We start from the raw sequence: 7,818 nt of genomic DNA, 5'->3' as shown, positions 1-7,818 counted from the left end.
ATCCCTTCCACCCCCTCTCTTTGGTTGTATCTCAAAATGCAAGCTCTCAGCTAGTGTTCCAGTGCCATGTGTGCCATCTTGCTTCCATGATCCTAGCACTGATGATCATGCTCTGATACCAAAAGCTCCAATAAACTCTTCTTCATTAAAAACCCACAACAAGGGGCTGGGGAGATGGCTCAGTGGTTAAGAACACTGACTGCTCTTCCAGAGGTCCTGAGTTCAATTTCCAGAAACCATATGGTGGCTCACAGCCACCTGTAATGGAGTCTGATGCCATCCTCTGTTGAGTCTGAAGACAGCTATAATGTATTCAGATAAATAATTAATAAACAAATCTTAAAAACAAAAACAAACAGCCCCCCCCCCCCAAACTGGGCATTGTGTAAGTTTTTCAACTGAACTGTAAACTGTAACTGAACTGCTCATTCTGTAACATGATCTCTACTGAATAAGACATGAAGAGAATTAGGAATCTCCATACTCATATTCCTTCTAACAACTATTTTCATTTTGAATATATAAGAACCTTTTCTATTTAACACATAATTCTTGTAGGACTGAGCTGAGTCATTATAATTATTATTGTCCCGAGCTAATAAATGTCAACTTACCATTTAGACGAAATCACTCAATTTGGTTTTCACTGAGTCATACTCACAAAATTATTCCCAATATATTAACTGATGTTACACTGAATACAGTACAATACATTAGATAATGGAAACAGCGGAACAATGTTGTTATAACAGTTGAGCATAAAATTATCATTGCCAAACTGAAAGAGACAGGGCTTAAAGATATGAAAACATTCTTTGCATGTTGGTCATTATGAAAAGTCATTGTGAAGATGCCCAAATTCAAGTCAAATGTATGTATGACATCTCCATAGCCCAACAAAGTTGAAAAAAACATTTATGTATGTAAAAGTAAAAGAAACAATAATTACATCTTCCTAGTCATTGATAAGTTACATGCCCCTTCCTCTTTTCCTCTCTCTCTCTCCATTCCTTTCTCCCATTTTCTCTTCCTTTCTCCCCCTTTTTGAGACACAGTCATGGCCTAGCTTCAAACTTGAAATTTTTACTGCCTCTGTCTGTTAAGTATTTGGATTGAAGCAGGTGTGATTATAACTGATTGATATTTTGTTGATTCATAAGTTAAGAACATCAGAGATGAGAAATCCCTCTCCCTAGGGTGAGAGAGAAATTTGAAGAGAGAGGGGGGAGGGAGGAGGAATGGAAGAACAAAGAAATGAAATAGGAATTAGGGAAGTAGGAAAGAGGGAAGGAGGGAAATAGGAAGGAAGGAGGAATGGAAAGGAAAGAAAAGAATGAAGGAGAAAAGAAGAAAAGAAGGAAGGAAGGATTGGCTGTATTAAAATAACAGAAGTATAGGTAGCCTGGATGCTGGTTGCTTTTCAGTTCTTGGCTTGTCTATCCCAAGTTTAGCTTTTGGTAAATGGTGTTTCCACTAGACACAAAAGACGATTGAATTATTTATGTCTAACCATTTCCCAGGAGATTTTAGCAGAAAGTACATGGACACAATGTATTAAGTTAATTTTCAGCAGACTAAACTACATCATCATTTTCATATCTTCATATTTTAGAGGGCATACACTAAGAATTTAGCATAATCTTAGAGGAACTGCAATAAGATACTGCTCTAGAGAAAGAAAAACAGGAATCAAAGATTCTGAAAAATATTTAAGCTATGTTAAAAGAAAGCTCACTGGCTGGCTTTAAATAAGCAAAACAGTTTAAACACAAAGGGAAATGGGTTGAAAGTAAAAGGAATTAAATATACCACATGAAGAGTAATCCTAAGGAAGTGAGTGTATTTACATCAGACAAAGCAGGCTTCTACACAGTTTGTTGTTAGAGATATGCCATAATGTTAGTCTGTAAATGGAAGACAATAGTGAGTTCATCAACAGGACAAAGAAAATCTATGCATAGGCATCTAATAATAGACTTACAGAAGACATGAAGTCTGACCAAACTAAAGGCATCTGCTTCTCAGTGTCCCTGTCCTACCCTGGACTGAAGCACAGAAACCAAAATTCTTGCCTATGGCAGGTCATAGAAATTAGAAGACCTCTGTGTAGCAAGGCATAAAGGAAAGAATGAGTGCTTTGTCCATCTGACTCCTTTGTTTATGATAATTCCAGAGAAGCCTTACCATATAGGAAGGAATGACTCTGAGAGACCAAGAGGAATGTCCTCTAGGCTTTGCTGGGGGTTCCCCTACATCAAGCCCTGTGTAAAAACGCCTTTTTCTACAGATGTCCATTTACCATAAAATTCAGGCTTATGAATAAAATTATTATAAAATTCAGACTTTTTTTCTGGGTACTGAGCCCTTCATATATTTCTTGTCTATCAAATTTTCATACTCGTTTGTACATGACCTGGAGGTCAGAGGATAGCTTATGTGCATCATTCCTTCTGTACTCTGTAGGGTCTAGGGATTGAGCTGAGGTGAGCTGACTTGGAAGGAAGTCCCTCTACCTGCCGAAACATCTCAGTGGCCTAGGGGGTAGTTTTTTTTATCACACAAACATTTGATAAAATAAATCTGTAAGCCTTTCTCTTGCTGACTCATCTTTTATTATGAGGTCCAAGACCCTTATGAAGGATGAAGACAAGCGTTATACCTTTCCAGTCACTAAAGTTGTGGGGTTCAACTTTGAGTGGTAGAGGCACATGATTGCTTCAGAGTTTGCAGACGAGATTGTGAGGCGAATGGCAAATCCTAGTAGGCACATAGTTTCACTTTGCTTGTTTTGTTTTTTCCAAACTAAGGCCTTGCTTCTGCCTGTAATGCTTTATCAAGAGATGCAGGTAATTTTCCTTCATCTTTTTCTCCCCAGATAATCATGCTCAGAAGAAAATTATTGCCTGGACTAGTTTCTGGCTTGTGGCCATCTTGATGACATTTTTGGTACAGAGTCAAGACTTTTTTGGTGTCTGATTAACTTGTTACCAGAAACAGCTATTTTCCTTTCCTCTGTTTTCTGATATTTGTCCCAATGAGGAGAACCATGGGGCAAAATTATAGGTTTAGGACCTTATACACCTGATGTTAAAGGCAGCAGTAAGTTCAAAACTTTTACCAGATGGGAGTCTATTTGACACTCGCTTTCTTCATCACACTGTTATCAATTACTCTAGGCTGCAAAATCATCTGAGATACTCTAAAAAATGAAAATCCATAAAGATGACCTTGGGAAAAGAAAAGGCTTCAATATAATACTTACTATTTCCCAAATGATAATTGCTCTGCAAATCAATTTCCACTTCTTTAACAGAAAAGCTGAAAGAAGATGCTCTTGATTAGTTAGCAGGCAGATCACAATCTTTCTGTCTTCTTCCCTCTCTCCCTGTCCTTCCTTTTTGTCTTTCTGTATAGACCAGACTGGCCTTGGACTCACCACTAAACCCAGCATAAAAGTAGTTTTACTGACACATTGCTATGCAGTTAATGACACAGCTCCAGACAGAGTTCCAGAAAGTAAATGGCTACATTTGAGCATAGTTTTGCAACACTAGTATATATTCTGAAAATGGAGAAGATTACTGAAGAGATTTTATTGAGAAAGATGGCAGGTATAAAACTTCTTTTAAAATTTCACCCTACTAAATAAAAGATTTTTCCAATAGAAAATATAAGGTATCAAATTGCAATCTACTGCAATGATTTAATTCTAAATTACTAAGATATACAATGTACTATAACTTCTATTCTTAGTTGCTATCTAAAATTATGATAAACGTGCTATCCTAGAACTAGTCATGCACTTATAGTTTTGAAATTTTTACTACAGATTAAATAACAAATTTTAAGAAGCTCTTGCAAATATTAATAAAATGTTATTATTTTAAATGTCAAAGGCCAATAAAAAGTAAGATTGTCAAAAAGACTGGATTAATCACTCTAAATGATGATGATTATATTTGGTTATTGAATATAATGCTCTTTCTTCTTTCATTAATTTAACCATAGGTTGTATATTTCTTAATGACTTTATTAGTTTGAGTTACTTCAAAAATGAATTGCAGTTTAAAATAATTGGATGTCAATGTAAAAACACAAATTTACTTTAAATCAGTGACCTCTAAAACTCTCTCTCTCTCTCNCTCTCTCTCTCTCTCTCTCTCTCTCTCTCTCTCTCTCTCTCTCTCTGTGAGCACATATGTGAGTGAATATGTGTGTGAGCACACACATCTGTGTTTGTGTGTGTGTGTGTGCGTGTGTGTGCACTTGAGCATTTGTGTGTGGAAGTGCATGTATATGCACACGCGTGTGTGTTGAGTGTGTGCACTTGAGCTTGTGCATTTGTGAGTGTGTGTGTGTGTGTGTGTGTGTTGTTCTGGCCCTGACCAAAGGTCCCATGCATAAGGGACAAGCACTTTAACATCTGAGCTATATCCTCAGCCCAACCCTCTATTTCTTACTATAAATTGGAGTCTGTAAGGTCTTGCACTTATGCCCTTTTACGTCAGTAATTTCTTACAGTGTTTTTATGTTTATTTTTAATTTTTTAACATGAGTACGAAAGTTTGAGTTTTCCAGATATTTATCTGCCACTTATTAGAATGGGGGGATATTAGTCTATTTTATAGTCCATTCTTAGCCCCAAAGGGTCTCTAATTGCAAGTCTCAGTAGAGTGTAACACTCTTCAATGTCAAGTATCATGAGCTGTTTTTACACTCTTCAGCCTGTAAGACTCTTGCAAAGAAACTATAAAGTCTACTGTACCCTTCATAAACGACAGGAGAACATTCACAATTTTTATAAAAATTAGACAGCAGACCCTCACTCATCAGCAGACCCTCACTCATTACCCTGTAGATGAGTCTGGTAATAGTCATACTCAAGGTCATTGGAATAGGCAATACAGAATTTTTAAAAACAAAACATGCTATATTACTTAAACACCATTTTCTAATCTCTACATGTACAACTCTGAAGAAAACTCCACTAAAATATCTACTAATACCTTTCACTGAGGAGAGAGCTGCTGGGCCTCCTCTCTCCCTCTGAAGTAGTTCTCTCTCTTTCCTCTCTCTTCACATCTGGTTTTTCCTTTCACGAATTAATGATTTCTATTACCACACACGGAAATGGGTTACACTGCTATGTTTTCATAGTCATCTTCTATATCTTGCTTAACCTGACAGACTCAAACACATCATACCTCACCCACATTTAAACTTATATCCCTTTAAGACCTCCCATGCCCTTCAAACACTCATTACCAGATCTCAGCTCTTCTGGGAGTCAGTCTTCAAGTTGTGAGAGAGCATCAGATTGATTCCAGTTCCTTCCAGAGTTTCCTATCAGTACATGCTCTGCTCTGAACAATTCAGAAGATGTTGCAATCAGAAAATTTCCAAGCAGAGGCAGGTTAATTATGGCTTCAGCTATGACGGATACTGCCGGGACAATCTTGCTGGGTGAGTTCTAAGTGATTTGCCTGCTCCTGCCAAATCAGACCTTAAGGCCCCAAGGAAGATGTGGGAAGGCAGTTTCTCAGTAGAATGCACACTCCTCACTCTCAAAATACTTCTTACTGAAGAAAGGCTACTATGCATTTAGCCATAGATGTATCTCTATGACAGACCTTATCCTCCTGAACCTCTGTTTATAATACTTTTAATACGGTAAAAGCTTCCCAACGATTTTGCTTTTCCTGCCTTGGGTATTAGGAGTGTCAAGAAATGGCGACAATATGATGTCCAGTTTTGTTTTTGTTTTTGTTTTGTTTTTTTAATCTCTCCTGGAACTATAGTGCATGATTCAAGATCTCCAGTAAGCTCCAATTTGCCTCTTCCTTGTCCTGAATGCCACTTCTGTGACTGTACTAGGTGGAGGCTTGGTGTTATAGAACCCATTAGGAGTTTTAGGGCTGTGCAGAACTCTATTTTCAGTAGAAGCCTTGTATTATGAAAAGTTACAATTATACGGGCCTAGGTTGGTTGAAAATATGTGTGTGTGTGCGTGTGTGTGTGTGTGTGTATCTATATATCTATATATCTATGTATTTATATCCTCTCCCTCTCCCTCTCCCTCTCCCTCTCTCCTATCTAGTTTACATTCTTAAAAGTCATTTGTCATTGGCAACAGAGTTCAAGATCAACTATAGAACAGCCCCCTTATTTTTTTCACTTACATTGCCTAAGAATGCCTGAATTTCCTGGAGTGAATTAGATGCTAGCTACATACAAACTCTGTCACTGCAGGTGACTGTGGGAAAGGGTACTTACTACTCAGTTGCTAACATAGGTGCTCTTTCCAGTTATTTCATTTCCAGAGATTCAAAATTCAGGAAGAATCTTCCTAAATAACTTTGTAAATTTTTTATCATAGTTCAGACATGGCTACATACACTCAGATCATACAAGATGCATAGAGACAGTACGTGCTTGGAGAGCTGGAGAGGTGGTCCAGAGATTCAGAGCATGGACTGCTCTTGCAGAGGACCAGGGTTTGATCCCTTGTTTTCCTATCAGGATGCCAAACACAAGCATCCCTAGCTCATGAAGCTCTGCCACACTCTCTGGCCTCCTCGGCAAGCACATCCCTTTTTATAATTGTAATGAAATAACTCTCCAAAAATACAACTTGCATTTTTAGCCAGTCAGCTAGAATTTCCTTTGCATTGTAATAATAGTTCCACTGTATCCTATTCAGCTTTTGATATATTTGCATAGTTTCAGTCATTCTATAAGATTTATTCTTAGATTTAGCCAGCTTATAAAAGCCTTATAATTCTGCATCTTTGGCATACAGTTCTACTTACACAGTGATATGTCCTACTAGCATGGTATTTTAAAACTCTGCAAACAAAGTAACTGGGAGAAGTTCCTATCTTGGTAACTGAGTGGTCCCTGAGTGCTTACCTGCAATGAGCATTTGTAAATATCCAGCATCAAATTCATCCTTTGAGGAAATAAAGGCATTACTAAGAAACGGATTTGTAAGGATACATACTCTATAGTTAATCTTGAACTCTGTTATCAAAGGTTTTCTGCATCACACACCTTGAAAACTTACGAAGTGTAGTCAGCAGCACCTTTATACCAATGGAGCCATTCTTCAATAGAAGGATCCTTTGCTCTCTTGTTGGTTTTTCCCTTTCATTAATTTTCACTTTTGTTCCTAATCTCAAATTGCACTTAATATCCTAAATCATGAACATCTTGTAATATATACAGCATGTACACTTTTCATGTCATTTGACAAAATGTAGATGTGCGGCCAACTCTTCTTACTCTACAACTCGCTTTCAAACAGGACATAGCTTTGTTGTTTCTGGAGTTCCCTGATGAGAATTATTTAAAACATCCCAGTGGTAACAGGGGACTTCCCTAAACTGTTAAGTTTTTCTAAATACAGCACCATATCCCTGCCTCTGAGAATACAGGGAGCTTCAACACGCTTACAAGGCTTATAACATAGTAACTTCTCAAGATGCTTCAATCCTACATAAAACAAGGAACAAAAATAATCACAGGAGGTAGAGGGATGGAAGGACCTGGGAGGGAGAGAGAAGGGGGAGGAAAGAAGGTGGGACAGGAACAGGTATTGGAAGAGATAGGTGAGAAGTATAGAGCATCAGGAAATTGAATAGAAATGTAGAAATGAGGGATAGGGAACCTGGGGGGTAGCCAGTAGAAAGTCCCTGACTCCAGGGAAGCAGGAGGCTCCCAGGAGTCAATGGTGATGACTTTAGCTGAAATACTCAACAAAGGGGACATACAACCTGTAGAGACCACCTCCAGTAGATAAGCACAACCCTCAGTTGAGGG

At 37.9% G+C, this 7,818-nt stretch overlaps 1 protein-coding gene across 2 annotated transcripts in view; it reads right to left on the bottom strand.

Moving 5' to 3' along the window:
- Lipk (lipase family member K) overlaps positions 1-5,391 on the bottom strand; it is a 33,664-nt gene extending 28,273 nt beyond the window's left edge. For both annotated transcript variants that reach the window (XM_021206951.1, XM_021206943.1), the window contains exon 1: positions 5,266-5,391. The gene's annotated coding sequence lies outside the window, so the exon portion shown is untranslated. The remainder of the gene's footprint in view (positions 1-5,265) is intronic.
- Positions 5,392-7,818: the final 2,427 nt, after the last annotated feature.

Source organism: Mus pahari, chromosome 1 (assembly GCF_900095145.1).
Source record: "Mus pahari chromosome 1, PAHARI_EIJ_v1.1, whole genome shotgun sequence".
Classification (NCBI taxonomy): Eukaryota; Metazoa; Chordata; class Mammalia; order Rodentia; family Muridae; genus Mus; species Mus pahari.
This window is presented reverse-complemented; position numbering and strand designations above follow the sequence as displayed.